At 37.0% G+C, this 16,163-nt stretch overlaps 1 protein-coding gene and 1 long non-coding RNA gene across 5 annotated transcripts in view; both read left to right on the top strand.

Moving 5' to 3' along the window:
* LOC106084915 (phosphofurin acidic cluster sorting protein 2) overlaps positions 1-16,163 on the top strand; it is a 249,464-nt gene that overhangs the window by 118,132 nt on the left and 115,169 nt on the right. The window lies entirely within an intron of this gene.
* On the top strand, positions 15,604-16,098 carry LOC106084916 (uncharacterized). Its single transcript, XR_009397267.1, has 2 exons — positions 15,604-15,778; positions 15,855-16,098. It is a non-coding gene; the product is annotated as an uncharacterized LOC106084916 (long non-coding RNA).

Raw genomic sequence — 16,163 nt, 5'->3', positions numbered from 1 at the left:
TGAGAATTTTATTTTTATTTCCTTATTTTTTTTCTTCACGTGCTCTTTCCATTTAATTTTAGTGTCTAGGGTCATTCCCAAATATTTTGCTGTGTTTGCGAATGGTATTACTTTACCATTTAGATATAATGGTAAATAACGAAGCTCTTTGTTTGTGAAAAGTATGTGGATTGACTTGTTTTCATTTAGATTCATCCTCCATTTGTTTATCCAAAGTAAAATGTCCGACAGAGCTGCTTGAAGTTTATTTGTAGCTTCAATTTCACTATTGGCAGTCGTAAGAATTGCAGTGTCATCGGCAAATGTTGCAATTGTTGCATCAGGCGGGTTTGGTATATCTCTGGTGTAAAGAAGGTATAAAACAGGGCCTAGGACACTCCCCTGAGGTACTCCAGCCTTTATTGGTTTCAGTTTTGAATAATTATTTTCTATTTTTACTCGAAAGTGTCTGTTGGTTAAGTATGATTCCAAGATTTCATAAAATTCCTTTGGGAGATCGTTATGAAGTTTGGTTAAGAGCCCTTGGTGCCAAACTTTGTCAAATGCTTGTCCCACGTCTAAAAACACGGCAGAGCAGACGAGTTTGTTTTCAATGGCTCTTTCGGCTATATCAACTATTCGGTGAACTTGTTGTATAGTTGAATGATTATTTCGGAATCCAAACTGATGGTCAGGTATGAGAAGCCTACTTGTTAATAAGGGACGCAATCTTTTTAATAGCAACTTTTCAAATATCTTTGACATAACCGGTAGTAGCGATATCGGACGGTATGATGTTATTTCATGATCAGGTTTTCCAGGTTTCTTGATTACGATAACTTCTGCAACTTTCCATTCTAATGGAACATGTCGCAGACGAAAACATGCATTTATTATAAATAAAAGCTTTTTAACAGCTATATGTGGAAGCTTTTTAAGTATTTTGGTTGTTATTAAGTCATAACCTGGAGATTTCTTAGCGCTCAGATCTTTGGCGATGAGATTTTCTAGCTCTTTAATTGTAGCTGGTTTAATGACTTGGTTGTCACATTTTTCTAATTTATAAGTTTCTTCATTGTCAGACCTACATTCAAGTGGTTTAAATATGTTGCTAAAATAATTTGCAAACAAATCTACTTTTTCTTCGGCTTTTTTTACCCATGATCCATCTACATTTTTAAGTGGTGGAATGGTTGGGGAAGCTTGATTTAATTGCCGCGTGGCCTTCCATAGATTGTAGTTGGTTTCTTTGGTTGCTGTTAGGTTTCCTAAGTATCTAGACATAGCCTTATTTTTTGACTCCTGTGTGATGCGTTTGAGTTCATTAACAAGCCTGTTCAATGTTCTTTTATTTTCGATTGTTCTTTCTCTTTGCCATTTCTTCCTAGCTTTTCTTTTCTTCGATAAAAGGTCTCTAATTTCCTTCGGATATGTGCCAGTAGTGTTGGTATGACTTGTAGTAGGAGTACTTTCCCATGCAGACGTTTGTATTGCGTTGATGAAGCTTGTCAACTCTTCATCAATTTGATCTTTGGTTCTAAGGGGAATCTTTAGTTCAATTTTCTCAGACAATATATATTTGAAAAATTGCCAGTTAGTACGATTATTCGAGAGAAAACTTGGAGTTTCTTTTTCGATAAAATTATCACTGACGGTCATTATCACTGCAGAATGATCCGATGATGATAATGCAGCTGTGTTCTCAATGTAAATAAAGTTTTTAGGTATATTTTTAGTAACAAAAAAATCAATTAAATCTGGAATACGTTGCTCATTCGATGGCCAATACGTAGGCTCGTTTCCTGAATATATCTCACATTTTAGAGCTCTGCATGCTTTGTGAAGTTGGTGTCCTTTGGGTGTAGTTAATCTAGAACCCCAGAGTTTGTTTTTAGCATTGAAATCTCCTCCTAATATAAAGTGATTTTGAAAACCTTTTAAAACTTCAATGTAGTGTTCGCTTTTAATGTTATGCCTTGGAGGTGAATAGATAGCACATATTTTAAAGGTCTTATTATTTTTTAAGCTCACTGATACACATGCAATTTGAAACATTTCATTCTCTATTTTCTCTTCTTCTTGGTGTTCAATATTATTTTTGATTATTATTGAGGCTCCTCCTCTCGGTCTTTGGGAAGGACCACAACAGGTGATAACTTCTTCAACTTGCCAAAGATATATTTTTACGCGGCTTCGTTGCACTTTGGAGCAGAGCTTTTTTAGACTTCTCTTTATATATAGGCTTCAAGTTAATATAGTAATTTTTATTTTGTAAAGATTAAAAATCTTATTTCCGACCAATTTTGCTTCCCACTGTACTTTCTAAACGACATCAAATTCTTAACACACTTAGTGCTATAAAATATTTAGTTGACGTGTCAACACACGATGAAAATGCTTGACATTTTTTGTGCATTTTTTGTTTTCAGCTTTGTTTGATCAAACAGCAATTAAGTTTTCAACGAAATAATTCTCGTTGAAGAAAAACTGAAATAATTGACAGTTGTTGACAGCAGCAAGTGCAATTTTGTTGCGTGTTCTAGTGATTTATTACTTTGAGTTCTATTGAAAAAAATAATTTTAGTATTCCCTTAGTGTTATATTATATTTGATAGTGGCTAATTAAAGGGTGACAAGTTAGAATTCTCAAGAGTCTAAACGTTTTCTAATTTTCAATATGCATTAATAGAGGTGTTAATAACTTAATTTTAAAGTGCAATTAATGTTGGAATAGAATTGGTAAGAACATGAAAAAATATCGATAAAAATTTCTGCGAAAGTGATATTTGGACCAAAATTTTTCTAAATTTTAACGATAGTTATATCTATCTATTATATAAAATGAAATTGTAGTACTTTGTTTGTCTATTCCGTATAGACTCAAAAAAAGCTGAACCGATTTTCATGAACTTTTCACAGATGGTAGAGTTTGAGCCCCCGGTGAAAATGGGGCGGACCCTCCCCCTTGACCCCATTTCCAAAAATGACAGATCTCGGAGATTGGTGGACCGATTAAGGCGAAACTTTGTATGCCCCCTATGGTACCTCAAAAACAAAAATTTTGTGGTTAAATAATCTGGGACGACTCCCCGTCCCAAAACCCACCCGAACGGACATGTTTACCGATTGAGACAATATGGGTATTAAATTAAGGGTAGAGAACGAACTTGGTATAAAAATGTCACACCAATGTGGGGGGTTCCCAATCCCCGATAACACCTCCCAACAGGACAATTTTACCGCTTTGGGCATTATGGGTATCAAATGAAAAGTGTTTAAAAGTCGAGTACAAATCTGAGATAACAATTTATTCCTTTGAATCGGAGGAGCCTTCCTATCGCTTGAGACAATATGGGACTCAAATGAAAGATATTTGGGAGTTAAATACGAATATGGTCACCCCAGGTCCACAACCGCCCCAAAAGTAGAACCCAAAATCAAAAGTGGGGCCGATCGACAATATGGACAATATGGGACCCACATGAAAGGTTTTCTAGAGTAGAATACTAACATGGTGTCAAAAATTGGATCTAAATCCCTAGGGCTTCGTACCTACAGTACCGCCTAAAATAAAAAGTGGACCGATCGCGAGAAAGTAGGACTCCAATGAAAGGTATTCGGGAGTAAAGTATGAATATTATATTAAAAATTGGATCAAAGTATCTAGGGGGCCGTCCGAAGCCCAAAATCGCCTCAAAAGTACAGCACCAAATCAAAGTTGACCGATCGGGATAATATGGGACTCAAATGAAAAGACTTCGAGAGTAGAGTACGAATATGGTTATCGGATATCAACCAGGGTGCCGTCCCAAAACCGTCCCAAGTAGTCATATTAGTAAATGCAAATTTTGCCCATGAACATTCCCCTTCTCACATATCAACGAGTGCAGTCCGATTCAAGTTCAATGATAAGGAGACTCCATTTACTAGCCCAGTCCGAACGGCGTGCCGCAGTGCGACACCTCTTTTGAGAGAGGTTTTACGTGGCAAAGTACCTCACAATTGTTGCCGGCATTAGGAGGGGAGAACCATCAGTAATAATTTTTTCTGATGGTCACGCCAGGATTCGAACCCTGGCGTTGAGCGTCATAGGCGGACATGCTAACCTCTGCGCTGAGGTGGCCTCCAGTAGGCATATTAGACGATCATAATAATATGGGGCTCAAATAAAAGGTATTCGAAAGTAGATTACGAATATGGTAGTTAAAATGGGGTTCAAGTGATAGGAGTTTGCCCAAACCTCAAAACATCTCCCAAAATGTGAATATTTTTCAATCATGCCCGTATCATGGCGAGGTCCTAATGAAGGCGCAGCAGGCGAGCCGAATAGAGTTGCTTTTTAAGCTATTACTTTTTGGCAACGCTGGTTTAAACATCTCATGCACGTTTCGTGTTTTGTTTCGCAGTCAAACACCTTCAGTTTGGTCTATAATTTAACCATGAATCGCCTTACAAACGAACAACTCTTGCAAATTATTGAATTTTATTATCAAATTGCCGGCTTTGTTAAGAAATTTCATTGCGCGCTTCTTCCATTTAATGGACGATGTTCATTTTTGGCTTTGGAGTGAAGATCAGCCAGAAGCATTGCATCCAGAAAAAGACACAGTGTGATGCGGGTTAAAGGCTAGTGGCATAATTGGACCGTACTTCTTCAAAGATAATGTGAATCGTAACGTAACTGTGAATGGTAAGCGCTACCGTGAGATGCTATCCAACTTTTTTTTGCCCAAAATGCAAGAGCTTGACTTGCATGACATATGGTTTCGACAAGACGGTGACACATGCCACACAGCACGCGTAACAATGAACTTATTGAGAGGCGTGTTCGGTGAACATTTTATTTTACGTTCGGGATCGGTCAATTGGCCGCCTAGATCGCGCAACTTAACGTCTTTAGACTATTTTTTGTGGGGCTATGGTTAAGCTCATGTCTGTACAGACAGACACGTCTGCTTTAATTAACGCATTGGAAGACAACATTGAAGCATTTATTCGTGAGATACCGACCGAAATGATGGAAAGGGTATGCCAAAATTGAACTAAGCGGGGCTTAAATAAAAGGTTTTTGAGCAGAGCATAATACTGATATTTTTTCATGTCCCACCCTCTAAACACCCCTAAACGGGTCATATTTGGTGGCTATGACAACAAGGAGATCATATGAAAGGTATTTGAGAATAGAACACAAGCTTGGCATCTAATTTTGGGCCATGAGTTCGGGGGATGGCTCATCCCATAAACTCCTCCTAACCCCATGGCAATATTAGGGCTCATATAAAACGTATTGGGGAGTAGAGCTGAATGCTGATATTTTTTTCGGGGCTAACCCACCGTCTTAACGCCTCCCAAACCGAACATATTTGCTGACTATGACAGCAATGAGCTTATATGAAAGGATTTGATAGTAGAGAACGAGCTTGGTATCTAATTTTGAGGCCAAGTGTTTGGGGGACGCCTCATCTCATAAACTCCTCCTAAACCGGTGGCAATATGGGGCTCATATAAAACGTATTGGGAAGTAACTCTGAATGCTGATATTTTTAAGGGCTACGGGTCTGGGTGGCCGTCGAACTCCCTAAACACCTCCCAAACTGGACATATATTGCAACTATGACAATAGGAGGATCAAATGAAAGAAGCTTAAGAGAAGAACAGAAATCTGATATCTGTTTAGGGCCAAGTGTTCGGGGGACGCCTCATCTCATAAACTCCCCCTAAATCAGTCATATATGTAGGAAGTATGTACTGATCGTGGCAATATGAGACTCCAACTAAAGATATAAGGGAGAAGAGTACGAATCTAATATCGACTTTCGGGGTGAAGGGTCTGGCTACCTCTATCCACCACTTAAAGCCAAACGGGACGTATTAACCCACCATGACAATATGTAGCTCAAATGAAAGGTATTTGAATGTAGTGAACGGATTTATATCCCCATCCGGGCGCAATTGTCGTACAATTATGGCTGAAATTTGAATTTTGCTATGACTTCCGACATCCGTTGAAGGTATGGCTAAATCGGTCTGCAACTTGATATTAATCCCACATAAACCGATCTTCTGATTCGACTTCTTCGGCCTAAGAAGAACAAATTTTTGTCTGATTTAGCAGAAATTTTGTACGCTAAGTTCATATGTGCTCTTTCATCTAAGTTCATTTGTGTAAATGTTTAGTAGAATCGATGGTGATTTGTTCCCAATATTCGGCCCAGCTGAACTTGGCATGTTTTTACTTGATTCTCTTAAAATTTCGTTGCATATCCATTTAAGAATCATTTCCTTGATATGGTTTATTTCCCATTTCCCATAATCGACATTTCCGGTGTGGAAAATAAAAAACACAATTGAATTTAATATTTCAATACAAAACGAAGAGCGATTGCAAATAGCCTCCAAATAAAGTGCAATGTAATGTTCTAAATTGTGTTTTTATATTTTTATTTATTAATGAAATAAACAACAATGGCAGAAAATATTTCCGTTTTTTTTTTAACAACAAGAGTAGGGGATGTACCACGTAAAAAAAAAAAACAACAACAAGTAAAAATTTATATATTTGGATACAACCACCTCGTGTATATAAGTTAACATTCTTTCGCCGTAGTCCGGTAAAAATGCATCATTTATGAACCTATAGCAAATCTATCGAAATATTGTCCGATTTGGACAAAACTCAGCAGGGGCATTGAGTGGTCTAATAACCACAATTCACTGTTCAAGTTGGTAGAACAGAATATTGGTCAAAACGGCAGCTATATTTATAAATATAGACCGATCTGAAACATATATGCCACAGGTTCGGTTAGATTTTAGCTGGTAGACTGCCATCAGGTTCAGTTAGACGATTTCTTTCATTGTCATAGCACAGAAACAGAAGAAAGATGATGCCTTATATTCCTACCGTTAAACCATTCAGTTCACTTTAAAAAGCCCAACAACTTGCGAACGTTAACATCCGCTAAATCAGACAGGTTCTCAAAGAAATGAGAACCTAAAATGGAACTTCTTCTGACTGCTAGTGCGGGATACACATACAGAAGGTGTTCTATAGTCTCTTCTTCTACGATGTCCTCACTGCTTCTGCAAAAGTCTTTGCTGGCAACCTTCAGTCTGTCAGCATGTTTTCCGATTAGACTGTGACCTGTCATGACGTCTGTTCTAGTTAATGACAGCAAAGCGGTAGACCTCTTCAAGTCTAGATTAGGCCATATAGTTTTGGAATGCTCACAGCCCCCTCTTGGTGACCATCTATCATTCGTTGTCTTTCGGGCCTGGTTCTGAAAACTTAGCTTACATGTCGCTAGAGGCATACCCACAGATTCCAGAATCCCTGGAATGTGTAACGAAGTTTCTAGACTCGCAAGCTCGTCTGCTTTATAATTCCCTGGGATATCTCTGTGGCCTGGCACCCAGAACAGGTGAATTCTGAACTGTTCAGCCATCTCGTTGAGAGATCTGCGACAGTCGAGGATGGTTTTTGTGTTCAGAAATACGTTCTCCAGAGATTTAATGGGTGCCTGGCTGTCTAAGAATATCTTTATGCCAATTGTCGTAACGAAATTTTAGCCATTCCACCACTTCCTTAATTGCAAGGATCTCCGCTTGATACACACTGTAGTGGTCGATATGACCAGTTCTAGATCTTTAGAATACACCCACCTGGTCGTTTAGTTTGGAACCATCCGTATAGAAATCAACGTAACTTCTGTTGCAGAGTGTAATCCACACTGCCTGGAACATCGGACATTGTATCAAGAATAACACAATGTCCGCAGCCTCCAAATGATCAAAGAGTAAGCTTCCTTATCCTCGCGGCAATGGTCACAGCTGTTTGGATAGCCACAATGTCTAGAGGCATTAGATGTAGCATTAAATTCAGGGCATCAGATGGTGTCATCCTCAGTGCGGCTGTGATGCACAAACAAGCCATCCTTTGTATCCGGTTGACTTTCAGTAGGTGGGCTATTGAGCAGTAGGTGGACTTTTAAAGTACTGTCCACCAGACCACAACACCATATACACCTCAAGATATAGTCCGATATAGCCGTGTCGAAATCACGATAGTAGTTAAGGCGTTAAGCTACCCGATTGAAATTTTGAACAGATACTTTATATTGATGTAGGTCATTGGGGAATGCAAAAGGGCTATATCAGTTCAGATTTAGACATAGCTCCCAAATCAACCGATCCCCCGATTGTACATCTTGAGCCCAATTTATGTCCGATTTGGCTGAAAATTTGCACATAGTGCTCTGTTATGACTTCCAACATCTGTGCAAGGTCTAAATCGGTCAAGAACCAGATATAGCTCCCATATACACCGATATCCCGATTTTAATTCTTGAGCCCCTGGAACGTTTGTTCGATTTGGCTGAAATTTTGCATTTGGTATTTTGTTATGACTTCTGACCTGATGAACCTGATATAGCTCCCATATAAACCGACGTCCCGATTTGACTTCTTGAGCCGCTGGTAGCCGCAATTTTTGTCCGATTTGTCTAAAACTTGGCGTGTAGTATTCTGTTAAGACTTCCAACATCTGTACGGTCCAAATCAATCTGTAACCTGATTTGACTTCTTGAGCTCTGGAAGCCGACATTTTTGTCCGATGTGGCTGAAATTTTGCAAATACTGTTCTGTTAAGATTTTCAACAACGGTTTTAAGTGCGGTCCGAATCGGTCTATAACCTGATATAGCTCCCATATAAACTGATCTGCCGATTTGACTTCTTGAGCCCCTACAGGCCGCATTTTTTGTCGGATTTGGATGAAATGCGGTGCTCTGTTACGACTTCCAACAACTGTGCAAAATAGATCCAAATCAGTCTATAACCTGATATAGCTCCCATGTAAACCGGCCTCTCGATCATCCTTGACTAAAATTTGGAAGAAAGATTTGTCTTATAACTTCCAATTCTAATACGCCAAGTGTGATCCGAAACGGTCTATAAACAGATATAGCCCCCATATCAACCGATCGCAGGGTTTGACTTCTTGAGCCCTTATAAACCCGAATTTCCATTTGATTTCGCTGAAATTTTAAACAATGACTTGTGTTATGATTTCCTACATCCATTATCCGAATCGGTCTATAAACAGATATAGCCCCCATATAAACCGATCCCTGGATTTTAATTCTTGAGCCCTTAAAAGCCTCAGTTTTCATCCGATTTGGCTGAAATTTGATACAAAGACTTGATTTCCAACATCGATCCCAAGTACGATCCGAATCGGTCTTTAAACAGAATCGGTCTTCAAACAAAGACTCAAGTTACGACTTCCAACATCCATGCTAAGTGTAATTTGAATCGGTCTATAAACAGATAAAATCCCCATATAAACCGATCCCCGGATTTGAATTCTTCAGCCCTTAGAAGACTAAATTTGCACCTGATTAGACTGAAATTTGGCCCAAAATCCAAGTTTTATTCAAATCGGTCAGTATGGTGATAGAGGTCCACCTAAGTACCGATATCCTGATATGACTACTTAAGACCAAAATAATTCAAATACAAACTCAGTTAATAAGGTTACATTTTTAGGGGAATCTATGGTTGTGGGTACCCTAGATACGAACTACGCATTCTTTTAATTTTTTTTTTACTTTTTTAAATTCTAACGTTTTTTTCTTAATTTTTTTTTTCAATTTTATTTAGGTTTATTTTTTTAAATTTGCTATAATTTTTTAAATAATTTTTTTATTTCCTTTTTAATTTTTTTTTATTTTTTTAATTAATTTTTTTATATTTTTTAATTTATTTTTTTTATATCTTTTTTTAATTTTTCGCTAACATTGCATTCTTCTTCTTGTGTTTTATCAGTTATAGACCCGTTCTTAATCTTACCCATGTTTGTTTTCTTTTAAGCGCCCCTTTTTAAAATTTATTCTTCTTCAAATTCCATCACCCCATTATCCGTTTACCCTTTACTTAATTAATTTTGTTAATGAATATCCATGTATGTATGGCTGCGTTCTACTCGTTGCTTGAGCTAATTTACATAAAATTCTTTAAGCAAATTATACAACAATTGCAAATGAATTGCCATTTCAGAATGTTGCGAGCTTCGGCTTGGATATATCGACGAAAATGGCAAAAGACGACTAATTCAAATGCCATTGCGCCAGTTTCCCTCCAATGTCCAGTGCAGTCAGCCAGTCGTTCAGTTTGTTATTCGGTCATTTCATGTGATGACTGCAGTCCGTTCAAAGCCATGTTGGCTTTGATGTCCATCCATCCGTCCATCCACAATCGATAACGAATCATGGCATATACTTTACGCAAAAGGAAGAACCTTTTCATTATATTTGGTCTGTGCGTGGTTGTGTGTGCCGGTTTTGTGATGGCAAATTAGGTTTGCACAATCACTCCACATTAATATTCACACAATGCCCAGCCAGATGAGAAATAATTTTTGCAATTATGTTAGGAATGTGTTGGATACACAAGAATGTGTATGAATTAATTGCGAATTTTGTATTGGAATGCTTCGTTGTTGCTACCCATTTGATGATATGGATTACTACACACATGCTGCCTCAATGTGTTCAATGCGTCAGAATTTTTTATGGGCAGACATTTAAAATGTTAATGGTGATACATACAATACATATGTCCAGAACATTAAAATTTAATGAACACTAAAAAAAAAGAAATCACAAAAAGGGAGTTCCTATTCACTCATATTAATGGTCTATTTATGACAATTTACACAGTAAATGTTCAACTTCATATATTAAAAAGAAAATTTTAGGGAAATTGGATTTTGATCGATAATGTTTGTTTTCCAACATACGATTTTTGGAAAAATTTAATTTTTCATAATTTGCAAAGAAAAATCGTTGTTTGACTTCTATGCACCTTATAGTAAAAAAAAAAAACATGGATTTTGGTAAAAATTTATGTATAGAATAAATTTAGTTGAGGAGCATAATTTTATTGTAAAGGGTGATTTTTTTGAGGTTAGGATTTTCATGCATTAGTATTTGACAGACCACGTGGGATTTCAGACATGGTGTCAAAGAGAAAGATGCTCTGTATGCTTTGATATTTCATCATGAATAGACTTACTAACGAGCAACGCTTGCAAATCATTGAATTTTATTACCAAAATCAGTGTTCGGTTCGAAATGTGTTCATTCACCGTTCAGCGATGAGGCTCATTTCTGGTTGAATGGCTACGTAAATAAGCAAAATTGCCGCATTTGGAGTGAAGAGCAACCAGAAGCCGTTCAAGAACTGCCCATGCATCCCGAAAAATGCACTGTTTGGTGTGGTTTGTACGCTGGTGGAATCATTGGACCGTATTTTTTCAAAGATGCTGTTGGACGCAACGTTACGGTGAATGAACACATTTCGAACCGAACACTGATTTTGGTAATAATATTCAATGATTTGCAAGCGTTGCTCGTTAGTAAGTCTATTCATGATGAAATGTCAAAGCATACTGAGCATCTATCTCTTTGACACCATGTCTGAAATCCCACGTGATCTGTCAAATACTAATGCATAAAAATCCTAACCTCAAAAAAATCACCCTTTACATGCCAAACTTCTGTCAAACCAGCAAAAATTAAAGCATCTATGAACCAAGTAAGGATGATGGAGAGACCAATTTAAATGGGAGCTATATCAGGTTCTTGAACAATTTCAACCGTACTAAGCATTGTTGTTGAAAAGCCATAACAGAACACTAAGTACAAAATTTCAGCCAAATCGGACAAAAATTCCGGCTTGTAAGCGCTCAAGGAGTCAAATCGGGAGATCAGTTTATATTGGAGCTATTTCAGGTTTTAGACCGATATGGACCTACTTGGCGCAGTTGTTGCAAGTCGTAACGGAACACCGCATGCAAATTTTCAGCAAAAACGGATATAAATTGCGGCTTGTAAGGGCTCAAGAAGTCAAATCGGGAGATCGGTTTACATGGGAGCTATATCAGGTTATGAACCGATTCGGACCGTACTTGACACAGTTGTTGGAAGTCATAACAAATCACTATGTACAAAATTTCAGCCAAATCGGACAAATGCGAATGCGCATGCAACATTGTGGAACAGCGAAACGGTCGGTAGGACGGTGAAAATCTTATGGGGGATCCAGATCGTGAGAAGACGAGGCTATTACTGAAAGGAAGCAAGAAGGAGGTCAGTATAGCTATTAGTATCATAACGGGACACATAGGACTACGAGCTCAATATATAAAATCGGTGTGGCATGTGATATCATGTGTAGGGCATGCGGGGAAGGTTATGAGATGTTGGAGCATTTCCTTTGTCATTGACCGGCTTTCGCGTCTAACAGATACCGGCACTTAGGTGGGGACACAATACCAGACATGAACCAACTTAGGTGGGTGGCATGGAAAACAATTAAGGATTTTGTAAGTAGCGCGGAATTCCTAACTTAAAATTTTCTTTTTAGAGGTAACTTTATAGTGTTTAGAGCGAACAACAAGCCGATTACATGCTGTGGTGTATGTCCATAGTGGCATGAGGCGGATTAATATCTGCACCCTCTTTTCAACCTAACCTAACCTAAAGGCTCAAGAAGTCAAATCGGGAGATCGTTTTATATGGGAGCTATATCAGGTTATGGAATGATTTCAACCTTATTTAACACAGCTGTTGGAAGTCATAACAAAATTTCAGTCAAATCGGACAAAAATTGCGGCTTCCAGGGGCTCAAGAAGTCAAATCTGGAGATCGGTTTATATAGGTGCTATATCCAAATCTGAACCGATATGTCCCATTTGCAATCCCCAACGACCAACATCAATATAAAGTATTTGTGCAAAATTTCAAGTGGCTAGTTCGCTCGACCGCTATCATGATTTCGACAATCGGACGGACAGGCGGACATGGTTAGATCAACTCAAGGTGTCGAGACGATCAAGAATATATATAATTTAGAGGTCCTAGATCAATATTTCGAGGTGTTACAAACCGAATGACTAGATTAGTATAACCCCATCCTATGGTGGAGGGTATAAAAATGCAGCTTAAAAATATATTCAAATTGTATGTTTTTAAATATTGTCAGTCTGTTGGTTGTTCCGGTAGCCGAGTTGCTAGAGTGCTCGGATTTGACTCCGACCTGAGGCCTGGTCTGTCGCTACTGTAGCATCGCAATGGACTAAAATTGTCTAAGTGAGTTTGTTTGGAAAAAAGACTACCACTCTTACCTAACCTAACCTAATTATTTTCGGTCTGTAAAAAAATCCAATATTTTATTTTTTGTTCAAATTTCTCTATTGATTTTTGACATAGCGTCATTTCGCCCAAAACATTTCCGCCCTAAACGACAAATGTGATATCGCCCCAACGATGACAATGTTAGTTGTTTTTGCACACATTTGGGCGATATGACCTTATTTTGGGCACAATGACATTTTTTGAAAGTGATTTTTGGACCATTAATGAAAATCGATATAACCCAACTAAACAAAAAATTATTAATGTCATAAGACCTAATGCTTTAAAGCCCAAATAACGCTACGCCTTGATTTTTATAAAAAAAAATTTTACTTCTTTCTACACTGTGCTACAAGGTATTATAACTTAGGGCATTTGTTTGTAACAACCAGAAGGAAGAGAGATCAACCCCTTGATAAGCATACCGATCGACTCAGAATCACTTTCTGATTCGAGTAAGCTATGTCTGTCTGTCTGTCTGTCTGTCCATCTGTCTTTCTGTTCGTCTGTCTGTCCGTCTGTCCATGTTAATTTGTATACAAAGTACAGGTCGCAATTTTCTTCCCATCGTCTTCAAACTAGGCACATGCATTTTCTTGGGCCTAGAGACGAAGCCTATTGAAATTGGAAAAAATCGGTTCAGATTTGGATATAGCTCCCATATATATGTTCATCCGATTAGCAGTAATATCGGTTCAGATTTGGATATAGCTCCCATATGTATGTTCATCCGATTTGCAGTAATATTGCAATAAAATGGTTATTTGTCAACCGATTCTCACGAATTTTGGCAGGAAAGATTTTCTCTTGACATTTCTGGTGAATTTCAAGGAAATCGGTGCAGATTTAGATATAGCTCTCATATATATATATATATATATATATATATATATATATATATATATATATATATATATATATATATATATATATATATATATCGCCCGATTTTAACTTCTAGACTCACAGCAAGCCCATTTATTGACCAATCTTGCCACAATGCTTTCCGTGACGACTTCCACAATATCTGAGAAGTTTGCTCAAAATCGGTTCATATTAAGCTATAGCTTCCATATATATGTTCGTACGATTTTGAGAAAAATTGCAATAAGGTGCTCATTTGTTAACCGATTCTCTCGTAATATGGCAAGAGGGATTTTCTCATCACCTCCGACATTACTGGTGAATTTCATAGAAATCGGTTCAGATTTAGATATAGCTATCATATATGTGTATCTCCCGATTTTCACTTCTAGAGCCACTGCTAGCGCATTTTTTGACCAATCTTGCCAAAATTTTTTACAAAGATTTCCTCGATGACTACCACAATATTTGAGAAGTTTGCTTGAAATCGGTTCAGATTTAGATATAGCTCCCATATATATATTTTCCTCCGATTTTGAGAAATATTGAAATAAAGTGCTCATGTGTTAACCGATTCTCTAGAAATTTGACAGGAAGGATTTTCTTACGACTCTTAATGTTACTGGTGAATTTCATGGAAATCGGACCAGATTTAGATATAGCTGTCACGTATATATATTGCCCGATTTGTACTTCTTGAGCCACTGCAAGCGCATTTATTGACCAATCTTGCGAAAATTTTGCACAACGCTTTCCTCAACGACTACTACAATATCTGAGAAGTTTGCTCGAAATCGGTTCATATTTAAATGTGGCTCCCATGTATGTGTTTCATCAGATTTTGGGTAATTTGCAATAATGTTGTCATTTGTCAACCGTAGTTATTGCAGTTTGAACATATTTGCTCGAAATATTATAAGGATTGTTTACTAACCCATTTGAAAACATCCGTCGAGATGCATCAAAATTGGTTCAGAATAGGATATAGCTTCCATATTGTATTTATAGGGTGGGTGTAATGTATTATACAGTTAGCACCGCCCGACTATTGCCCTTCCTTACTGTTTTTTTTTAATTTGATATTCGTAGGATTTTTATTGAACTTTTTTTCATTTAAAAAATGTGATCAAAGTTTATTTTTAGTTTAAACCTAAGAGAAACCTTTTAAATATTGCTTTAAAATCTTTTGAATTACAATTTCTTTCGCCACCCATTATTTTATTTTTTACAAAGAAATATTTTTCAACCTCAATTCTTGATGTCATAATAAATATAATGTTTCCCATTATCTCCTTATTATTATGCCAATTGCTTGCTGGGCGAGTATATTGTGCGGTATTTTTAAATCTTTGTATGGGAAATTTATAGCAATTCGATAATGCCCACTTTTTGAACAAAGCCAAAATGTTCGTTGATACCAGAAAAAAATAACTCATTTCACCTTTTGTTGTTTACCTTTACCTTTTGTTTCATTTTATATGGCATTTCTTTTTTTTTTTTGTTTTTTTTTTCAATTTTAGTTCATTGAACTTGAAGTGCTTGTTTACAAACAGCCAATCAATTTTTACAATCTTTTCGGCAAAAGATCGTTCAAAAAAGTTACAGTTAAAAGAATTTTTAATGGTTATTATTGATCTAATTGATAACAATTTCTTTGAAAAAAAAAAAACAGATTATTATCAATTTTATATGAGTTGGCAAAAAAATACATTTGTACCGAGCAATTACATGTGAAAGAAGGTATGGGAATATTTAAGGTCGATACTCTGATCAAAGCATGATTTTCAAAAAATATTTTTTTTTGTTTTTGGCATAGAATGAAACTTAAAGTTATTTTGTAGGTTTTTGCCAGGATTTCAACTCTATCGATTTCAGTGGTGTTCACCATACGCATAACTTTGGCCCCAAACGATCTTATCTTCAAAAATGTGATATTTTAGTTGTTTATATCCTCCACCATTGGGTGGGGAGTTTATACATATTTCGTCATTCCTTTTGTAATATAGTTCTAAGACCTCATAAAGGAAAGGGTTTTCCCAAAGGATCTCGACAACTTTGAATTTATTTGTGAATTCACTCTTACACTAATCTTCAAATTGCCACTGTTAATTTGTTCAGTAAACAC

Source organism: Stomoxys calcitrans, chromosome 2 (assembly GCF_963082655.1).
Source record: "Stomoxys calcitrans chromosome 2, idStoCalc2.1, whole genome shotgun sequence".
NCBI lineage: Eukaryota > Metazoa > Arthropoda > Insecta > Diptera > Muscidae > Stomoxys > Stomoxys calcitrans.
Note: the sequence above shows the minus strand (reverse complement) of the source record. Positions and strands in the feature narration are given on the sequence as shown.